Source organism: Equus asinus, chromosome 18, assembly GCF_041296235.1.
Source record: "Equus asinus isolate D_3611 breed Donkey chromosome 18, EquAss-T2T_v2, whole genome shotgun sequence".
NCBI lineage: Eukaryota > Metazoa > Chordata > Mammalia > Perissodactyla > Equidae > Equus > Equus asinus.
In genome coordinates this window covers 10,420,371-10,444,054 of record NC_091807.1, presented here as the reverse complement: position 1 = coordinate 10,444,054, position 23,684 = coordinate 10,420,371, and the positions used below count along the sequence as shown (strand labels likewise).

Sequence of the window (23,684 nt, the reverse complement as noted above, 5' to 3'; positions counted from 1 at the left end):
AAAATGTTGTATACAGACCCTCAGCCTCAATTTCAATGACTACATAATATTCCATTAAAAATAGTATTCTATTATAAAATATGGATCTACCATATTTTACCAGACTATTCTTCTATTGATAGATGCTTAAGGTATTTCATTTTTCTCTGTTATAAACAGCACTGAAATCAGCATCCTTTTGCATGTATCTTTTCTACATGTGTAATTATCTCCTTAGAAGGTCTCAAAGCAGGCTTCTCAAATCACACGTATACCTAACCTTAAGGCTGTTTGTTCATGGTGCTAACTATTTTATGTTTTATAAAGTTGCTTTTGTGGAAATATATCATTTAAATTTTGGTTTTTAGCATAATCCTGCTGTGAGACTATTAGGGGAAGTGTTATAATAGCTTCATTTTTCACTTGAGGGAGCAGCAGCTCAGAAAAGTACAACCTCTCCTCCCACATACCTCTGCTATGCCTATCATCACAATATGTTTTAATTATGCTTTTAAATGTCAGATTTCCTCCCTGTGAACTCTGAGGCACAGAAGCATCTCTAATTCCTCTTTATAGCCCCAGGACCTGTCACAATGCCTAGTAAATAGTAAAATTTGTGTAGAAGGAAAATGACATGCCCAACGTCATATAGCAAGTTGGAACAGGGCTAAGATTTTAGGCTAGACCTGTGTCTTTGGCTATACTAGATGTACAAATGACAAGAAATGCACAAGCTACAGCTCTGTTATCATTGCAGTTTAAGAAACTTGAGTTCTTGAGGTTCAGAAAATTTTGAGTATCATACTATCAAGATCCTTCGAAGAAGATCCATTGTAGCCTTTCGCCATGTACTTATTTTGAAACAATTCATAAACATTATCAAAACCTTGAGGAAACAAAAATGTTTGAGCAACAAGTAATGTGACAAATTCTATTCCTGAAATGGCAGTGAGCTGATATGTGATCCTTGATGTTCCTTTACTGATTCTCTAACTTTGGACAAGACATGGAGCCTCTCCTACCTCAGAATTTAACCTTAAATGTCCCTACATATTCAGGGGGTCAGTTCATTTCTGAAGAAATTGCACATTAATAAATAAAATTTAAAGCAAAATAAGAGGAAATAAACAAATGCTTTAAATATTCTTTTTGCTCTAAAAGTTGTCAATGAGCTACACCTACAATAAAATATAAGGCTTTACTAATAATTTCAAAATATCTGCAAATATGTAGAAAAATGAGTCAGAAAATGATAAAATTAAACAATTTTCAAGAGTAAAGATTTATTTTTACAACTTCAGTATAATATAACATTAATTTACTTTTAAAAATCTTAAATACTTGGGAAAGTAGAGTTTTAAATTACATGTGGGGCACCAGCTAACATTATATATTACAGCCCAATGCTATTATATTTTGAATGAATCCATATAAATGGAGAAAAGGGGGAATTTAGTTAAGAATTATGAGGGGACTGCCAGGAGATTCTCAGACATGGAAAATGTCCAATGTTGAGATGAATGGGAGGAAATAATAACTGAGGAGAACTAGAATTCAAAGAAAGTTATAAAGTCCTAAGGAGTGTGTTGCACATATCTTATTACTATAGTCTCAACTATATAATATGCTTGGCGCAATCTTGGAAAAATTTTCTAACTCAATCTACCAGGAGACATATGCTTTGGGAGCACATAGTTATATTTTGGCACTAACTATAAACAGAAAAATTGTTTATGTCTCATAAAAATGTGTTTTACACTTATTCACTATATCATATTTATTGTTCAAATTAAAAGTAACCCATCAAGCATTTTACAAAATATTTTCTCTGCCCTTTGCAAGTAAACAAATACTAATAGTATGCACCACTAGGATAAATTTTCTACAAGAAATGTTTTTTATTGAATCAGATATCTTGAGAAGCTTTTTTCATTAGTATCATCATATTACTAATAGCATACATTTATCACAGCTGTTCATTTATATATAATCTCTGTATCAATGAGAAATGAAAATTAAAATAACTGAGGCCTGAAAATAAAAATATTAAACTTAAAAAAAGATTTTTAATGAGAAAAATGTATTTTCTTTGTCACAACAGCATAGATATTAATCATCAATGGCTAAATGAAGTCAACTAAATCCCATCTTGCTTTTCCACTCAACATATTCTTTACCAACGCTATCTAGGTTGGAACTGAACTCAAAATCAAAGTATATATAAAAGTTAAAAAAAAAAGATTTCTAAATCCCAGGTAATCTTTCAAATTGGTCAAAGGTAGATACCTCCACAGAGGAAAGAAAAGTGAGCATGGACGTGTGACTTTAGGCAAGGGATTAAGTCCCTTGTTTTTCATCTCTAAAATGGGGCTAATATTAAATACTCTATATTTATAATATTGATATATATATCTATAACATTAAACGCCCTATTTGGGAAATCATTGTTGAGACTTCCCAGATTAGTATAAATCCTCCCACACAACTTCTAACCCATCAATAAGACACTCATTCTAAAATACCACATCGCATTCTATACTCACTGGCAATAATGGTTAGGATCCCAAAGTAGAGTTTACAATTACAATGGAAGACTAAACAAGCCTCGTCAAACCTGGGAGGAACTTATTTCCTCAGAGATGATAGAGACAGAAATTGATAAAAGTGAAGGAAGAAACAAAAAGTACAGCAAACAAAGAAATACAAAAAAAAAAATGGATTAAAATGATGGTCTTCAGTTTCTATAAATTCAAATTGATTTTGGCATGTTGTCAATGGCCAGATTGAAACAGAGCTAACCAAAAGCCATAATTCTATTCTCTATGGTCACAGATGTGGACTACATGGTTGCCTGTTCTTTTCAACAAATCAAAGAAGAGAAAAAACATAGTCTATAACCCTGATCAAATACAACATACCAGCTTTCAAGCAGTACCTACTATTAACAATCACCATTTCCAGTCATATAGAAACACTGATTGTAAAGGGTGACTTTATACATTCTAAATCTCAGTGTCCCTTTATAAAGCCAAAATTGACATTTCCTCTCTCTACGTGGAAAGGAAAAATATGTCTAATACATACAAAACACTATAAATGTGAAAATAGCACTATTTAAAACAAGCTAAGAAATATTTCTTGGCAGGTCTCTTCCTGCAGCTGGATCTGACAGCCAAATTGTAAACCTATCAAAAACGAGTTTGTATAATGAACAGACACAATGTTAAACACTGCACTGCAGCCGGGCTACTTCAATTAACATAATCCGGGTCGTGGAGAAGCAGAACGTGTTAAGCTTGCAGACAATATGCTGGCATCTAGCCTATGTCAAAAACGCCAGGCAGAGGTCCCACTTCCTGATTACCATATACCTTCCCAGCCCACAGTGGTAACCACATTAGAAGCCCACATTTCCATAAGCTCTAGACAGTGGTTAAAGGGGGGCCTCGGTCATCTACATACTTGATGAAAATAAAACAAAAAAAGGTCCCGGTGGTCTTGCTGCTTTTGCGGAAGGAAACAGAGGGGGAGAAAGGAGGAGGTGGTAAAGAATTTTAAAGTTCAAATATCTCTACACTTTGTATTTTTCTTCAGAATACTCTCAGATTTTTTAAAAAGATGTTTTAGAGACATTAAGGTATGGAATACCTCCATGTATTTGATATACATGATTCTTATATGCTAGCATTTTCCCTTCAAGAAACTATAAATGATTATTGTACTTATGGGTAAAAAGTCTTCTCTCCTCGTACTTAAAGACTTCTCTAAAGCAGTTGAAAATCCCTTTCCGGAATGCATTCATCTCCTTTACTGACTTGTGTACTGACGAACAACATAGAAAAATCAGGTATAAGATAAAGATTTTCAATCAAAAGTCACAAGAATCATTTTATATTTCTGGTAAGCATGAATAAAACTACAATCAGAATTATTATGTCCAGAATACAGAAGAAAAACTTACTATCTTGCACACATAGAAACATGCTTTCTTTGAAAAAGTAAATTAAGTTTTGTGTCTGTATATTCTATGGAGTATACAGCTTACTCTGCGATCAGTGCTTAAAATCAGAAATAAAGATGAACTTAAAATGAACTCGTTGGTATGTCTTCGTTTTCTACCCTAAAGCAAGTCAGATGATTTGCAGTATCTGTTACACAGGAATTTTTTTTTTCAGGCATCACCCCCGCAACGTTATCCATACACCTCTAGGTTAACATACTAAACCAACTGGGGCTAATTAACTAGTTTGGCTACACAAAATCTTTTCTGCTTTTAATTACATTAACCTAATATGACTTGAATTCAGCAGACCAAAAACGAAACCGCTAATTATATTAAGGGCTTCAAAGATGATTTCAAATTGCTAACCACCCAACTGTCATATAATTTATTTCATTTCCTTTAATAGATTTTGCATTTAAAATCTGTTCCTTACTAGAAACACTGTTTTTAAAATACATTATAACAACATATTAAAAGAATATGGATTTAAAATGCTAAAGGAGAAACATGTTTACATAATATATATGACACACATATAGGTGTCATCACACCCATGAGAAATTGTGCAGTGCTTAATTTTTACAGTTCTCTAAGAGATTAAAGGCTTGTAAGTATTCATTTACATTAGTAAAGGCTTGATAACCAGGATTAACGTGAGGAGTGAAATTTTTAAAGCACCTGGGATGAGAAATTATTTTTTCTGAAAAATTTGATTCTTCACCACTGTTTTCGTACTCTTTTGCAAAGTAAATGAGATGAGAGGTTTTGAATTATAGTCTAGTGTATTATCCTTAAACAATTCAATACTAACTGTCTTTGGGCTGAATATCTCTTCATAACAGTCCTGTCAATTCTGCCTGCATCTTTGACCTGGAGAACAGACACCAAGCTGTTGTAACTAGAAAAGTACTTTGCATGGGTTTAAGACTTCTTAATGACAATGAGATGCAGGTAGCCCAGATGGCCAGACGTAGCCCCCAGACATCCTCCTTGGTGAAATAGACTGCAGGGCCGTTTTGGATGGTCCCTAAGGACTCCTTTCAACAGAGACATGTAGAGAAGAGTCAAAATAACAGCTTTTATTCCTTTAAAATTTAGCGTTAATTCCACAACAACAAAAATAAAGAAAAAAAGATACCTTGTTTGAGCAGGGAGCAGAGAGAGGGAGGAAGCAGAATAATCACCTATTACTTTCCAATCCGGCTGCAAAAGTGGTACCAACCTTTACAGTAAACAATTTAGATGAAAGCATCCACACTGTCCAATGTATACTATAGTATCTTTCAAAAACAATCATGCTTGATTGCATTCTAAATTAGGCAAAAACACTGATGGTAGTGTAATTATATTATACAAATGGTAGAAAAAGGATAAAATACATCTCTCGTAGCGATCTAAAAAATTATAATCAAGTAAGATAATTCATATAATTCAGATCTTATGCAATATCAAAGAAATTACAGTATTTCTTACTTGGCAATATTTCTTACTCACACCCTCAGGTAAATAGTTCAATATGAACAGTTAATAGAAAAAGCATGTCTAGAAGTAAATAATTTCATGTTTTTATTAATTATGGTTTAAAAACATATGTAGCTTGTTTATATTTCTGAATATATACATTAGTAATTTTGTTGTTTCACTCTTTGGAATCTAAATTTTAATATAATTAGTAATCAGATAAAAATTTAAATTTTTGATAAATCTATTAAAAATCATTGATACAAAACAATTTATATCTACTACTCGTCACCATCAACACTTTTCTTAAGCATAAGAACAAATTTCAAGAAATTAATTTTTATTTATCCTATGTATTTGTACTAATCTTCACACAAAAATAACAATTTTTAAAATGATATCATGTATCCATGACGATCTCATATTCCAGTTTCAAACCTAAGTTTTAATTTAGATAAATATATAAAGAACAAACTAGGGTCAGCCAAATCACAGTTCTTCATCCTGGCTAACAAAGCTTATTTACTCTTTCTACTCTTCATAAAGGCTACTATCTCTCATTTTTCAAAAACTTTTCACCTCTCCCCATTCCTCGTTCCTTCTGGTTCACCTTGAAAAAGAGAGTGGGGGGTGGGAGGAGAAGGAAGAAGAAATGCATGGTTTTAAATCTCACCCACTCAGCTCTCTTGATTAGATATGATCTGGCTGCTCATCCAAAGCCTGTTAGGGAAGCTGCCTTAGGGAAGCTGCCTTGTACCCACAACCAGCTCATTATGGACTCATGACCCAAATGAGAGAGACTGTAACCTAGAGATGAGTTCAACTAAGAAAAATAGACTATATGCTAATATTTACAATATTTTTTACTATAGATTATAAAAAAATTAATTCAGTCAGATTTCAATCACACTGTAAAAAGTTTTCACCTGGCTATTACCAATCCACTTACTCTCTACTCTTATGCAAAGTCCATTTCCTCTTTTACAGCCTACTTAAAGTGTAACTAATGTTCACGGGACTTGCGCAAAAAATCTCTTATAATAAAAGGATACCTGGATAAGTACATATTCCTTGTAAAGAAAATACAAAAATGACAAATTGAAATCAATCAAATGACCAGTCTACATTTTTCTTGGTTACATTAAAACGGACAACATTGCAAGGAGAAAACCATAACTTGTTGTTGGTCTTTCAACTGTTCTCTTAGGAGTGGAATTGAGAGGAAAAATAGGCAATTAGGATCTCTCCATTGGCCTCCCATATTTGCTTGGGCTACATGCATACAAGAGAACATGATCCGATTTCATTTGTTTGCTGGTACACTTTACAATACCATTTAAAAACCAACATGATTTCAGCCAGGAGTTTAAACACACTCGATCATCAGAGAGAAGCAACAAGAGACTCATACAGAAAAAGCAATTATCCCAGTGGGAACGCGTGGCTCTCGACACAGCTTGGTGAGCTGCCAGCTGAGAACACAGGCCTGGGAGAAATGCTGCCTACGACTATGGCAGCTGCGTTTCTCTGTTACTTCCACTTCTCCTAACCTTCTCATTTCTTCCTTATAGTAATTTATAAATTGGTAGTTGGCTCTTTGCTGCTGCAGAAGCACACCTATGATAATTTGATTACAAAGGACATCAGAATAGCTGTATTGTTAACTGCAGGCAAGTGGGAGCCACCCTACAGGGAGACACAGTTAAGGTAAAGGGAGAGGATGATTTTCTTTGTCAAGGTATAAATTCTTGCCTTTCTATCTAGTTTATGTCACCAGAGGAGCTTTTCATGAATTCTAATTTTAACGAGGAATAATAGAAAGAAGAAACATGGTCTTGTTAAAACACACATTTTTCCTTGCTTAAGTGTGGCTTAAAGTCAATAGGAAGACTTGGGTTTGGCATTTTCTCTTGGACACCCACTTTCTTGGGCCAGAGTTATGTAGCCCGAAGCAATCAACCGAGAAAGCCCCCTCTAATTTATCGTTTTCCAAACCAGGGGCGGACAACTGCTGAGTGCTGGTGAAACAGACAGCAGATGAAACAGTGAAGGCTGTTAGCTCATTCCCCAGGTGTCTGGTTCCCAAGTCATTAAGATCAGAACCCAAATGTGAATCCTATAAAAAGAAGGCAATATAAAGAGTGGTTTTGGGAGAAAACAGCCTTTGCTAGCTAGCTCCTAAAAGCAAGAAAGTTGAATGATTTTTACCTCTTTAAAAATTCTAGGTATTACATGGTAGTATTCTGTGTGCATATGAAAAATTAATTTAGTTCTTAGCTATTAAAGTTAATGTATTAGTTCCTTCACAGTTCTCATGAAACAATGTCCTGCTGTTTTAAAGGTAAAAACAAAGTCTTATGAGCAAATTTTCACTTTGCTACAAAACCAGGTTTGCTTTTTATCACCTTGTCCAACCATCTGGCCATAATTCTGAATTTACATACATTCACTGTTAGGACAGCCTGAAATAAAATATCTATGGAGGAATTATGACTATACTCTAGAAATAAAGATGACAAATGCCCATAGCATTTGGGGGGAGAAAAGCTCATTTTGAAACACTTGGCTCTTTCAAGTTACAAGTGCACCAGCTGAAAATACTTTTCAAAGAGTAAATCGCTCTTTCTCTCCACAGGTTCTTATGCTTAGTTCTTCTCCATAGCTTTGGTCCAGTGTGAGAATTTCCCTTACCACCAAATGCCTTGCTAAGATAATGTCTTTTCCAGTGACTGTGTATAATTTTTTCCTCTTGAAATTTAAATTCATGTATATTCTGAAGAAGACATATAACCATGGCAGCCAAAGTCAAATAAAGGTTAGGTATGCAATGGAAACTTGGATTCAGAAATTCAGAATTACTTTATGTAAATTAAGCAAGGGGAATTACTTTATGGAAACATATTTATAATTTCCAAAAATAAAAAATCGATAAAAGCATTTACCACTACTTATTAAGGTTCTATACAAGTATGAACATCTCGAAAATAGCTACAAATTGAAGTAAACACTCATTCCCATTCTGTGGTATTTTAATCCCAAAGTGTCAAAGGAGAACAAGAAGAGATTTGCAAGTGACAAGCTTAATTGATTAATCAGAAGTCAGGGCTCATCAGATCAGGGTTAGAGATGCAATATCCATATGGCCAGCTGCTTCACTTTCTTTTATTGATCACAAAACTATCTCAGAACTTGGCTCAGTTATTGGGCAAACGTGTGCCTCATTTCATAAAGGACATGTTATAAGATAGAGACAATAAGTCCTCTCTCCCTCACCACTGCACATGTTAAAACAAATGGAAATATATCTACATACTTCCTAAGAGATTGCAAGTAGGGTAATTTATACATGTGAGGAAGAGAATAAAATCCTGGGAAGAAAGGTTTGACCTAGAGTTAAAAAAACCTCTTTTTGGTGGGTTACATTAAGCTTCAGAATTATCCACACACACTTCTCACTGCCATATTTCCTGAAAACTAATGATTAACTGGTGGACAAATAAGAAATAAAAAGAAATGCATCCTGCTCGCTTATATTTCTATAGTTGTCTGTGAAAATAAAATAAAAGAGAAAATGATCTATCTGAAGGATATTTCAAAAATCATTGGGAGTGCAATTTGTTCGGGACAATCATTCTCAGTCATAAATGGTTCAGTTCCCCAGCCAAGACAAAAACATGCTGAACAGAAAAAGCATTGAAGAAAGTATTAATGGTTTAAGGATCTCAGTGTTTTGAATTGGCTCCTAATCCCGAGTTTACAAGTTATATTGTTTGAACTTTGAGCTGAAATTCAGAATTTCTGACTCCTAGGCTGCTTGCCTACAACCTAAGTAGGTGGTTCCAGCATTAAGTGGTGGGAAAGGTTCTGGTGGAAGCGATGTCAGTCAGTGGGAAGATTAAGGAGAGAGATAAAGTCAATCAAAACAAAATAAAACAAAAAACTTGATCTTATGTTTCTTGCCTCTCTTCTGCATAGAATATAAGTTCTATGATGGCCAGGAGCTTGTCATATCTCTAGTATCCATCATAACACTTACATAGAAGGCACAGTATCACTTTTTTCAAGATCTGAGAAATTGGATATATAGAATCCTTTGATTTCAATCATCACCCCCTCAGAAAAAGGCTTGATATTTTAGAATTTATGCTGGAAGTACACTATTTTACATTGCCTTGTAGAAGACAAATTAAAATTCTAATGACTTCATAGCAAAGCAATAAATAAATTCTCTGATGTTTCAATAGAAGTTTTAAAGGACTTTACTACAGCAAAAACCTAACACCTGAAAAAAATTTCGTCTAAAGTATAAAGTACCTTTGACAATTTTCTCCACAAACACAGAAATGTTTCTGTAGTAAATTTCATAAGTGTACTAATGTATTTAAATAACAATCTGGACTATTACTGTCGTTGTAATTAATGAGAACCATGACGTACCAACATGTGCTGTATACCTGACATTGTTGCATGCGACATCCTTCATTTTTACAACAATCTTACAAAGGAGGTATATTTTCCTATTTGGGGATGAGAAAACTAATTCTCAGAGAATATCACAAACTTGCTTCAGATCATTTAGTAAGTTGGTTGGAGTACATTCCACACAGATCCAAAGTAAAGCTTACAGAGAGTGCTTTCGTTTGGACAAAAACAAGAGCTCATATTTTCTTTGGTTCGCAAGCCATAAACTACAAATTAGCAAGATTTTGCAAATGCATAGATCACAAGATCCACTGGCTGGACAAAGAAATCGGTGCCATTGACGGACCTCCCTGAGTGTGTTAGATTGATGGCCCTCCTTCCATCACACTCCATATTTAAGCCTGACTGATCTGGATATCCAACCTAATTGCCATTAATCCATCTAGCTGCCAGTGGAAAAAATGCTCATGTTTACACTTCACATATGCATGAGTTCTTTGAGGGGGAAATGTAGTTTAGGTAAATATCTTATGTTAGTTCCCATACAGAAGAATGGATATTCTTTTCCCATATAAACATGCACTTATTATTACAGCAGGTTTAAAATCTAAACAGGATATTTATAAACTTCCCTAATAAAGATGAGAAAATCTGACATGATCTTTTATAAGCATGACACATGGGGCAATATGGTGATGCAATTTATCCAGGTGAGAGAAGAGTGACACCATGAATGCTAAAAGGCAAAGGAATAAGAAATAATGGATTCCTTAGTAAATTACACTTTATCCACTCAAGGAGACAAATTTCCATTATTTTCAACCAGAATTATACAGATTGAGTTCAACTGCTCTTGAAATTTTCCCAAGCTGCTGCTCTTAAAGGTGACTCAAACATGAGCCTGTTGCTCATGTGATCAGCTTTTCAAGCTTTGTAATCACCTAGATTTGTAAGATTTAAGAAGAGAAAACCTGTGCCGTCTGTTAGTAATTTTGTTAATGCACACCAGCTTATTTTACAAGTGTACAATTTATCATATTATCATACTCTTTGGGCTTAAGGAGATAAAAATTGAAGTAGTCAGAAGTTACCAATAGAGTATTAGTACTTTTAAAGCAACTAGCTTTTAAACAAAAGAAATGCAGAATCAGTATTAGATTAGAGAAGACGTCAGCCTCAGCATAAGATTTGGGATTATTTTTTGAGAGAGCATTCTTAAAGAAAAGTGATAACATGGACAAGATGGAGAAACAGATACAGTCAATTTTAGCCAATTATAAATAATGAAAAGGAAATCCCAACCCCCTTTAAAGTGCTCAGATTAGAAATAACTTAAAACTTAAGAGCTTAAAATAATTTCTTTGATTTCTGCATTTTGAACCATGTTTTCAGGAAAGAACACCTTACACAATCAAGGGCACTTTTGAATCTACCACTTTTTTTTTTTTACATTACAATTCATTCTGCCTGTGGTAAACAGACAAACAAAATGATTTCTGGGCCATAATGAGGAAACACAAAAATTACAAGCAATTAGAAAAGTCAACTTTTTAAAAACAAAGAATTTACCAAAAAGTATTGTGATGTCAATTTTGCAAATGACAGGTAAGATTTATAAGCAATGTTTTAAGATAAATTTTCAAAGTTTATCTTCAGAGAAACATTTCATTGGTGATGAATAGGACATCAAAAATAAAATAAACTGGTAAGAACACCATCCTTGAAACCACAAAAGACTTGTACCTTTAATTCGGCAAACTCCTTTAACCTATAATTAAACAAAGTGCTCCCAGACAGTAGGAGAATTCCACTAGTCCTTGGCTATTTGGAGAAATTTAATGGCCTGATCAAATATATCAAAGTGTTTGGAAAGTGCAGAAACACAGCCACCTGACAGAGCATGTATTACAAGGAAAAAACAAAGGAGTAAACACCATTTGTAAGTCTGCTTTCTATGTCACAATATCAAGGTGATCTGAAATTCCTATTACAGGCTCTGTCATCTGACCATGTGTGTTCACTTTGTAGTGTTATACTACTTCTGGTTAATACACTGTATTGAGAATTACTTTGAATTATAAGGTACAACTTTTGTTTAGCTAATTACTCAAATTTCTGAGACACTTTCTACTCTCTGGAAGATGTATTCTGACTGAAGGATCATGGATGCTAACCAGCAGCGTACAACCACACTAGATCTGGGCCCAGTGCATTTTAGGAGTTGGCAGAAATCCATATGGATAGTGGCTCAGGCAGATTGCTAGGCATTCCTCTATGTCTTCTAAGTTGCTTTGGCTGAAACTAACATTTGGGTGGGACTTGATTTTGCAAAAATATTCAAAAACTGTTTTTGAGGAAACCTATTTGGGAAAAAAAATTCAGAAGGTCAGAATCATCTCAAGAGATTTGAAAGAATACTGACAATCAACATGCGACAGAAAACAGGATAAACCATCAACACTGTACAATACCGAAACTGTTCAAGATGATTCTGATTTTTCACATGTGTTAGAACTTTTACTCATATGGAAGTTCATTACACCACTTAGAGGAAACTTGAAAGTTTTATGGTATATTGTTTCCTGAAGTCACCAAAAATGATTTGTTGAACTAGAACATATTTTATCTGGCAATCTTTAGCCTCTTCTACTTTATCTCTGCACCCAAGCATATTTGCACTGTCTCTGTAATACTTGGGTCAGTTGACATGGACTTGTAAGGACTTTTATTAGGAATTTATTAGGAATTCCTTTATTAGGAATTGCCTTGGGTATCTCAAGGGACCCAGACAAATCATCATGCAGACTATAAATTATCAAGTTCCCTAAAGCTATATGTCATACAGAAGGAGATTCATATATTTCAAGTATACTTAAAAATTGATCAAAATAGGATATACCACAGTTTTATCAGTGTTGAGTTTTGTTTTTGTCCACTAAATATCTAATTCAAAACAGTTCTTTTTCATTCTGAAGTTAAAAATTTCTAGTCTCTCACCTCTCCAAGTTATTAATGTCAATGCAGAATGAAAACTAATGGAAAATCAAGACAGGAGTACTTAAAATACCAGCTTACAATGAGGCTGTCGTCAGCTTTCAAGATACTCTCATGGCTCTGGCTTGATTCTCATAATGCACCTAATAAACAATCAGGGAAGACATTTTTATCTTAATATTTTCAAGAATTAAAGGACTTGACCAAGTTCTAGTTGTTAGTATAGTTTTGAGAAGATGCTTCAGATATGAGACTTTCCCAAGATGGCCATACGTTAAGCTTAACTTACTCTTTAAATTGCTATAATTTATTTTTATTTTTTGAATGAGATTCTGAGGCCACCTCAGATAGTCAGTCACTTAAGATGAATTTAGATACGTTTTTAACATCCTTGATAAAGCAAAAATGTGTACAGAGTTATTAAACAAATCAACACAAGGGCATATTTGTACCCAATGGATAAATAAGCAAAGTTGTTAACCCCATATATCAAAAATATTACTTTCTATATTGATACCAAGACATGAAATATTGAATTTAGGACACAAAACCAGTGGCAAAATTTATGAAATGAATCCAGTAAAACACTTTACCTGTGGATTTTTTTTTAGGAAATATCTTAATCAAATTTAAGTGTTGTTTAGAAGAGTAGATCAGGTCTAGTTTGTCATGGGAAAAATCAGAACAGGAAGAGGTCTAGTGCTGAGAGGTCTGGCTCACAACATAGATCCACAAAGTGACTCAGGGCAAGTTAACTCCCCTGGCTTTCCTTTTCTTCTTAACAATGACGGGGCTTACCTATCCACAATTTCTCCAAGTCAGCTCCATCTCTAAGAGTCTGTGAGTATCCGTAAGTCACACACAGAAATATAATTAGCCACATAATTAACCTGTATCATACCTCTTCCTTCTTTTACTAAGTCAATGAAAAACCATGCTTTAGAAAAAATAAATGATATGGATGATACCTCCTTTCCATTTTACAGGGTAATAAGAAAATAAATATATAAGTGTATAAGGAAATAAAATCAAACATGTTCAAATTCTCAACTTTTCAGTTTTGGGTATGCTGACAGGCATTATTATGATTTATATTTAATTCATTTAATATTTTCTGAAGAAATATGTATTGCATTCCTACCATAAGACAATCATAGGGAATATAGGTGGCAATTATGTGTTTATCTTTATTAGATGAGTAATATATAATGATTTGCAATGGATTAAAAGAGAAATATTTAGTAAAAGGAAAAGGAACAGATAACAGGAAGATAAATGTGGATGTACAGAGTGGGGTTTTACAGAAGGCTTTTCTAAAGAAGTTGCCGTTAAGTTGGAACCTGAAAAAACAGTGAGTTAGACAAAGGGGGCACAGGAGTCAGAAGATTCAGGCAGAGGGAATAGCATATGAAAAGATTCTCATAATTTGCTACTTCAAGCTCTTGGTATCCAAGCCTTTAAATGCATGTCTAACACTCAAATTGTGAAAATCTAGAGCAACAACCAAATGCTCACTGGAATTATGTTTATAATTATATTGCCGTTGAAACTAATTTGTGTGCTAGAACCGAGAATGTCTTCATTTATTACAATCCCTTCAAAAGAGTACTTGGACTTCGCAAGTAGGTCTGAAATACTTGCCTTTCTTTTTTCTACTTTTAGAGTCCAAACATGATGAATGGATGTGTAATTATTTTAATAGAATTATAAGTTTTTGGAAATGTTCAGGATGTTCCTTAGGAAAATAAAACAACCTTCCCAACCAGCGTACCTCATCTGAATCACAGCACTTCTCAACTCGCCTAAGAACTGTACATATAGAATTGTTCTAGATGCACAGGAGAAAGATTGATTGATTACACACAGTGGATGCGTTAGGGTATTAGGGCTTAATTCTCTTGTGAAACTGCCAGGTGATTATTGCTTTCACAATAAAGGTGTACATATGACTCAAATTAGTTCTTACTCTCAGTATTAGTCTAAGTATTTTACATACTCATAATATTCACCTAAACTACATATTCATGGTGATTCTGTAGAAATTAGAAATTTTCTCACAGCTGTGAATCAGATATAGATAGAAATTTACATGAGACATAAATGCTGGATCTCTTTTCACACACATTTATATGGTCTTCCTGTTTATTCTGAAAAGTTGAAATTGCTATGGCATAAACAGTTCTTGATTTCCTTTATGCATCAAGTTTTTGATGACTAAATATATTCAGAGTTCAGGCAGGTATATTAACAACAATAATAACCAGAACACCAGTTCCTAATACGTATAGAGTGTGTCATCATTTACAATGACACTTAACATGTATTTTCTCACTGGATTCCCACAACGACACCATGAACCAATATAGGTATTATTAGACAATTCATTTCACAGATGGAAACAATGAAAATTATAGAGATCAAATGTCCACGAGGTCATCCATTTAATAAGCGCTGAAACCTGAAGTTATAATGTAGTCTTATAATGCCCGAGACTATGTTTTATTCTACTAACCCACTGTGTTTCAATTATCAAATATGAAAATTAAGACAGAAAGATAGGACATAAATATACTTTTTAACTAATATCTTAAGTCCTATGATTCATCTATATTGATTTAACTTAGATTTAAATCACGAATAAAAAATTTATTTTTCAAAAGGGATAAAATACATAATGTGCATTATTCTTTATGTAAGATGGACAGAAAAAAATTCTAGTTCAGTACACCAGTTTCCTTTGACCTTCATATAACAGAACTATATATTTATTTTTCAGGAACACAGAGTTAACTTCTCAGGGACAAGGGGGCTCTATGACATCAGCTGCATTAATTATGTCAATTTCCTCTAGGGGAGGAGAGGGGGAAAAGGAAGCAACAGACATTGAACAATGAAAAAAAATGGAAGACCAGAGGAAAGCTCTAATCGAAGGAAGGGAGGAGGAGCAGATGTCTTAGGAAGGAGACATGTGGGAATTGGGGGGAAAGGAAGCAATTGGCAAGGAGAGGGCTGAATGCCAAATTTGTGAAGGATCTGGAGGACACTGGGGATTTGGATGGGATGTGAGTCAGCTGCTTTTTACAAAAATATCACACCAACAGGGGAAATCAAAGAAACGTACAAAGACACAGGAAGCAGAAAAGGAGTAGAAAAAGAACTGATGACATAGTGCATTCTAACAATTGCACCTCTTTAGCAAGGGAATAGGAAGTGTTAAATAATGTTTTTATGTATAACTGAATTTTACTCTTGACTTCACTGATGATTTTCCAGTCCTTAATTTGCTTATGAAACAAATGATATAGATAAAACTCCTCTATTTTTAACTACTTCTTACTTCCCTTGTATGAATGTGATTTCTCAGTCATATATAAATCAATCACTTTAAAACGTCTAGGCTTAGGGTGACCAACTACCCCAGTTTTCCCAGAACTGAGGGATTTTTCCCAGGAGTAGGGATTTTCAGTGTTAACAGCAGGACAGTCCCTAGCAAACCAGGATGGTTAGTCATTCCATCTAAGTAAAAGCCTTACTAAATATAAATACACTTGCTCATCATGTTAAGACATAGGGATGTGTTGAAATTTTTTCCCACATTTTTCAAAGAAGAATGAATAAAATCTAAAGACACTTGGGGCCGGCCCAGTGGCGCAGCGGTGAAATTCGCATGTTCTGCTTCTTGGCAGCCTGGGGTTTGCTGGTTCAAATCCCAGGTGTGGACATGGCACTGCTGGGCACGCCATGCTGTGGCAGGCATTCCACATATAAAATAGAGGAATATGGGCACGGATGTTAGCTCAGAGACAGGCTGCCTCAGCAAAAAAGAGGAGGACTGGCAGTAGTTAGCTCAGGGCTAATCTTCCTCAAACAACAAAAAAATCTAAATACACTTATATGAGAAGTAGACGAAATTGACAATAAAATGGTTTCTGGTAGGTCTATGGCTTTGATGGAAATAAATACCATAATAAAACTATTTCCTCATCATCCCAATTTTTTTTTCAAATAAGTAAAAAAGAAATCCGTAAGACATATAGAATATTTGTAGCATGCTATTTTGAAGACAGGTAGGAAAAAGAATAAAAAAATTCAAGGCACAGCTTATCTCAAAAGTCAGTCAAAAATATTTATGTCACAAAGCCACATACAAAGAGGATGGAAAAAGCATGCATTATTCGTCTCTAAATTTTAGCTTAAAAGCTAAGAATTTCGAACATGAAATGATGAATGTCTTCTAAGCTCTTCTTTTAAATATAAAAGTGAAATAATTCAAGATAAATGACAGTCAAAAGTTATTATAAAGAAACTAACTCGAATTTCAGAATTGAGTCCAGGCAGATCTCACTATATTTCTACTGTTAGCTTTTACTATATTTTATTTTATTTTATCTTTTTGAGGAAGATTAGCCCTGAGCTAACTAGTGCCAATCCTCCTCTTTTTGCTGAGGAAGACTGGCCCTGAGCTAACATCCATGCCCATCTTCCTCTACTTTATATGTGGGATGCCTACCACAGCATGGCTTGCCAAGCAGTGCCATGTCTGCACCCGGGATCCGGGAAGGAGAACCCCAGGCCGCCGAAGCAGAACATGCGCACTGAACCTTTGCACCACGGGGCCAGCTCCAACTATGTTTTATTGTATCTATACAAATCGCCAAGCCACTGCATCAATCATATTTTCTTTACCTGAATTTCCTATTCATTATATAATTTCTCATAATTACTTAAGTTTTCAGCAATAACTTTTGAAATGTGTACAGCTGATGATATGAGAACCTGGCTAATCCACAATTTGGACAGTTAACAATAAAGCATATTAGTTGAATCATTCACTGATTCATAATATTCTCTTTAATATAAATCCTTTTCCTAAATGCCAAACAGTAACACTTATTTATCAACCTCTTTAGATAATCTTCTAATATCTTTTGAGGTAAGACTTCCAGTGTCCAGAATAAATAATTTTAGTTTATGTGAACTATAAACTTTGGTCAAACTTGACCATTTCTGCAACATGTTTTGTGAAACTGCTAAACTTCAATTTTATAGATCTGTTATGTTATGTTATGTTATAGTTTTCATTAATGGACATAATATGGACTAATTCTCAAATGTACTAACTTAGTTTCAAGACCACTTTAACCTCCACTGTGTAAACTAATCTCTCCAGACCATTGAAAACTTAAAGACAATATTTCAGAGTAGAAACTGAGTTACTGTCATTCTAAATTGAAATTTGCCTTGATAGTAAATCAGAATCCTTCTATATGTAGCAAAATCTATAGGACGCTACAGAAAATAGGATCAGTGAACAAAAGCCAGGTGCCCCCATAGTTGTCCTCCCAGCCAGTTTGGAGTTAACCACTGCCTTAGTGAAATTTTAGTATTTATCTGACAGGGTTGTTGTCAGGATTAAATGGGTCAGTACACACAAAGTGCTTAGAATAGGTCCTGACACACACAAAGAGCTATGTTAAGTGTTTACTATCATTATCAGCTTCATCATATTTTCCAGGAGGCTGAATTGACAGGTATAAGTGTGCCAAAAAGGAAAAAAAAATCTTATCCACTGAATTTTCAAGGGAATTATAGGAGATAAAGTAAAGCATCTGGTATATGGCCGATGGTCAAAACACAACGGCTATTGTTATTACTAAGGTAGATTAGTAAATTGTTGGTGTCCCTATAATAACTATTTCTAAAACTTGACATTCTTTTTGGAAAATTTCAGACTGAAAAAAACGGAGTGGTTATTTTCAATTTATTTTCATGACAGACTTAAGCCGAAGAGCTTGCAACATTCAGTAAAGATTTATTGCATGTTTACCATGTTCCAGGTATTGAGAATCTACTATTGATCCTATAAATATTTACTAATCCGAATCAAAAGGTTTAATTATTAGCTGTAAATCATCAGATCTCACATATAAATACATATGGCTATCCTTTTCTTAAAATAACAGTATCAATTTGCTGTTTCAATTTATCATATGTTGAGGTAAACCATGTAGTTGCTCTTGTTTGATTACTTACTAGGTACTATTGGATACCTTAATATTTTAGTTTATGAATACATTTGTTCTTATGATTAAAATATTCAATTAAATACATTTTATTTATAAACTGTCCTCCAGGAGAGATTGGCTATTTCCTTCTATGCTTGCAATTCCAGTAGCTACCACCAGGAGGCTGTTCATCTCAGAGACCCAAGAGAAAGGCGTGGGAAACTCATGTCTCAGATGCTGAACAATTGTGTGACCCCTGAAATTGTGATAATTTATAACAAACTTGGCTTTTCACTAAGATAATATTAATATCACCCAGATCAACAAATATAAAATAATGGCAAATTTTTAAATAAACTTAATGCCTTTTACAATGTTTGGACATCAGTTTCTTCCTCTTCTCTCTCCCAATGCCTCCATTCCACTCAATCCAAAATCGTACTAAAGTTTTTCTTGGGCCTTTTTGTGTCTACTTGTCAGCTTTTATTCAACATAATTCTGTAATTAACCATCTTCATACATAATTAAGGCCTTTTATAATCTAGGAAAATATTTGTGATGTCTACTTTTAACTGCTTTTAACTTTCCCTTTAATTCAAGGGCAACTTTAGTTTTTTGACTGAACACAAAACTGTTATTTTGTCAATATTTGGTGTTACTTTCTTTTCCAATCTTAATGTTCTCCATTTTCACCCTTACAAAATAATCTTGAACTTAAGTATGATACTTCCAAAATGTTACGAAATAAAGTAAATATCTCACTTTTTGTCAGGTATGTCTAAATGTTGTTCTACATCAAAAAGAAGTCTTTGGTCCTCTGATTCAGCTCTATGAGAAAATTTCATTTATTAATAATAGGTATGACTAAGTCTCAGACATATGAAGTAAATCTATTTAATCCAGCTTTCCAGTTAAACTACTTTTATTTCTAACTCTAAATATAAACACTTATGTCTAGAAGAAAAAGAAAAGAAAGAAAGAACACTAGAGACAAACATCATCTAAGGCCTCCTTAAATTATTGTAAGAAATATGTGCCAAAAGAGTTCTAAAAGATTCTCCTGTCAGGTAGGAAAATGAGAAAATGCTATTTATGTATTCCTGGTTTATAATCATCATAGATCTAAAATTTGGCTCAGAATCCAGGTCAATGCAAAAAGAAATGACTTAACAACATCAAAAAATACAGGTGCAGCTACAATTCAATTACATATTTCCCCTTTTTGTAGGGTGTGTCTTTGTTCTCACAGCTGGCAGAGTTGTACTTGAAATTTTCAACAAAGAAAGCCACCACATTAAAGAACTCTAGAAATTCCTATAACTAAAACTGTAGCAATAACCATGCAATCTTCACTTGCCTTTCATAAAGATATTATGTGCTTTAATCTCCTGTTCGTCTGTACTCAACACATTTGGCAAAGTACGTTAACAATAGAAATGAAAACAAAGCTTAGAAAAGAAGAATCGCACAAAATATTTAATAACCCACATCTCTTAAGAATTTACTTTCAATTTTTGAAAATAAAAGAGTTGGAAATAACATGAGGCATTCTGTTTTTGTTTTAATTACTCAATTTTAGTTTTGCCTAAAGGAAGAAAATAAAGCAAAAACTATTATGATCTAAATAAGAATGTAATTTTGAACCCAAACTGCTGGTTTTTAATCTATTCATTTCCCTGCATATATAAATGTGCTTTTTTACCTCTAGTGTTTTATCAGTTTAACAGTCATAATTTATACAAAACACACAGATGGTCTTAGAAACAGTAAAAGTTTCAGATGTTACAACTTCCTAGCATATGGAACACTATCGTGGATCATCATTTTGGCAGCATTTAAATGATTTTAAGATTATTTATACATTACCGTCTTGGCATGGTTTCATAGCCATAGGTTACTGCAACTTTAAATTGCTTGATTCCTGATTGGAGATGGTTCTTATAGCGACTCTAACCTACTCGTGTGAGAGGACTGGTACTCTTTAATTACAGGATGGCACCCTCTAGACAACAAAATGTTAGCGAAGATCCAATAATAAAGTAAACATTTAGGCATAAACCATAACATTTCTTCTAATTCAATATGTGCTACAACAGGAAATTCTGAGCATTTTTTAAAAAATGAAATATACTATAGATGTTTTAAACTGTTAATGTCACAAGAAAATACACACACATAATGTGTACACACACACACAGTAAAACCTTTGAGATTAACTAAGACTTCTCAAAATGTGAGGCTATAATCAGCTTTGTTTTTTATCTATTGTATGAGAGTATGAGATACAATATAAAAAGAAGTGTCTATACTCTATCCGATGTCAGTCTTTCCAATCTTTCCTGAATCAGTTCAATGAGGTTTTAAGCTCCCCACTCCACTGTAACTGCCCAAGTCAAAGTCATCAATGACTGACCACCAAGCTGTTAAATCCAGTGGTCAATTCTCAATCTTCGTATTCCTTCATTTACCAGCTGCAACTGACTCAGTCATTGCCACCTCCTTAAAACACTGTCTTCACTTGGCTGCCCTTCTGGTTCTTCTCCTCTCTCACTGACTGCTTCCTCTCAGTCTCCATGCCTCTTTCTGCATCTTCTCCCTGAGAGCTAAACACTGGACCTCTTTTCCTTTCTAAGTATAATCACTCCCTTGGTGATTTCAGTCTCTTATTTTTAAATAATATGTACATACTGATGACTCCCATATTCATCAGAATAGGTTCCATTAGTCTGTGGTAAGAAATTCTCCTTGACTTAATACAACAAAGATTTATTTCTCATTCATTCTACATGTCCGTCATAGGAAGACAGAGGTGAGGGGTGGAAAGTTCTGTTACACATCAGTCAGGGGCCAGGTTCCTGGGGTGTCCTCCAAGTTGTAGCTGGACTAGCTGGGACATGCAGCCTTGGTTGCCACATGGTGAAGAAAGAGCGTTCTGGAGGCTCGCTCACTAGTATTTAATTTCTGTAGTTTCCACTCACAGCCCATGAAGCTGAACTAGTAAAATTGGTCTGCCCAACAGCAAGGAAGCTGGGAAGCAGAGTCTTTCATCTGCCCAGAAGGAGGGAGCGATTACGTAGTAATGAGTACTTGTTATGTGTACCACAACTCAATTTTTTCTCCAACCTCAACCTCAACTCTGAATTTCTGACTCATGTTTCCAGCTGCCTATTTGACATTTATCCTTGGATATCTAATGAGGATTTCAAAATTACAATGTCTAAAACTGAGCTCCTGATATTTCCAACCCTAAATCATCTCTTTCTACAATTAATGGCATCTCAGTTAATGGCATCTCCATCTTTACAGTTGCTCAGACCAACCAACGAAGGTAATCCTTGACTCCTCTTTTCCTCAAAGCCATATCCAATCCATGAGCAAATTCTGTTGGCTGTTGCTTCACAGCAGACCCAGAATCTAATGACTCCTCATTACCTCCTCTCCTAGCAGACTGGTCCAAACCACCATTTCCCTCTTGCTTAGATTTTGCAAAAGCTCCCAGCTTGTCTCCCTGCTTCTGCCATTATCACCCTTCAGTGTGTTCTCAAGACAGCAGAGGATTCTGCTGAGAAAACTCTGATGCCTTCCAGCCCACTCAGAGGAAAAGCCAAACTATTTACAAGGTCTAGAAGGTCCTACACAGTCTGGCTAGCTGTTACCCCTGCTGCTATCTCCTACTGTGCTCACTCTGCTTAACCCACACTGACCACTTTGCTCTTTTCTGAATGTGTTAGGCATGCCCCAACTCAGGGTCTTTAAATTTACTATTTTGTCTGCTTAGAACAGTTTTTCCCCGGATACCTGTATAGTTCCTGCCCTTAATTTTTCAGGTCTTTACATGAAGCATTTTCTGGTCATCCTATTTAAAACAGAAATGCTACCCCAATCCTAATGAATCTGTCTAGCTCTTGACTACTTTATCTTTCTATAGAACTTATTATGGTCTAACATACTATCTATTTTGATTTTATCTGTCTACTCACAGAATACAAACTCCAGAAGAATATAAACTCCAGAATATAAACAGCACTCACTGATTTCTGTTTAATGCTGCATCGACAATGCTGGGAATTTTATTATTAATTCGTATTAAACACAAATAGGTAATCAGGAAAGATATGAGGGAGGAGATAGATAATAATGGTTCCAGTGTGTTGGAATCATTAGGGCAGGGAAATGGGAATTACAGATAATGGTCATTAAATGACTTAGAATATGTTTTTAAGGAAAAAATATTATCTTAATTGCACATAAATCTAAAAGGAATTTGTTATCACTAACAAGAGAAGCATTTGTTCCTATACTCTCTATTCCCCTGTGCTCCTGACTCCATTTCCCAAAACCAATGTTGCCACATATGGTTCACTTTGCCATGTGATTTTTCAGCACCTCTTAAAAGTAGAGCTAGGTCATTTTACCCCAATTCCTATAATTATAAAAATCCTTTGAGAGACTCATCCTAGTTCAGATCAGTGCAGGAAAAATGCTTGATTTTCTTTCAAGGTCCCTAAAACCTTGTCTACCACAATCTTCCCTATTGTTTTTCACTATTTAATTCTCATGGTAATCTGCTAACTGGTTGTTCGGAAATAGTGCAAACATTTATTAGGATTATGTGGTCTGTGTTATAACTTTGTCCTTTCCCAACTTTAGCAGTGACTTTTCCTTACACACACATTCTCCCGGGGAACTTTTCATCTCGTTCTATGAATTCACAATGGACAAAAAGTGTGCGCAGAACAAAGAAAATGGTAAAGGGGAATGTTGTACCATCATAGACTCGATGAGAGCTCAGTTATTTAGGTGCTTTAGTAAACACCTCA

At 34.6% G+C, this 23,684-nt stretch overlaps 1 protein-coding gene across 6 annotated transcripts in view; it reads right to left on the bottom strand.

The window, feature by feature from the left end:
• The window catches only part of ROBO1 (roundabout guidance receptor 1), a 1,064,923-nt gene that overhangs the window by 113,502 nt on the left and 927,737 nt on the right, over positions 1 to 23,684 (bottom strand). The window lies entirely within an intron of this gene.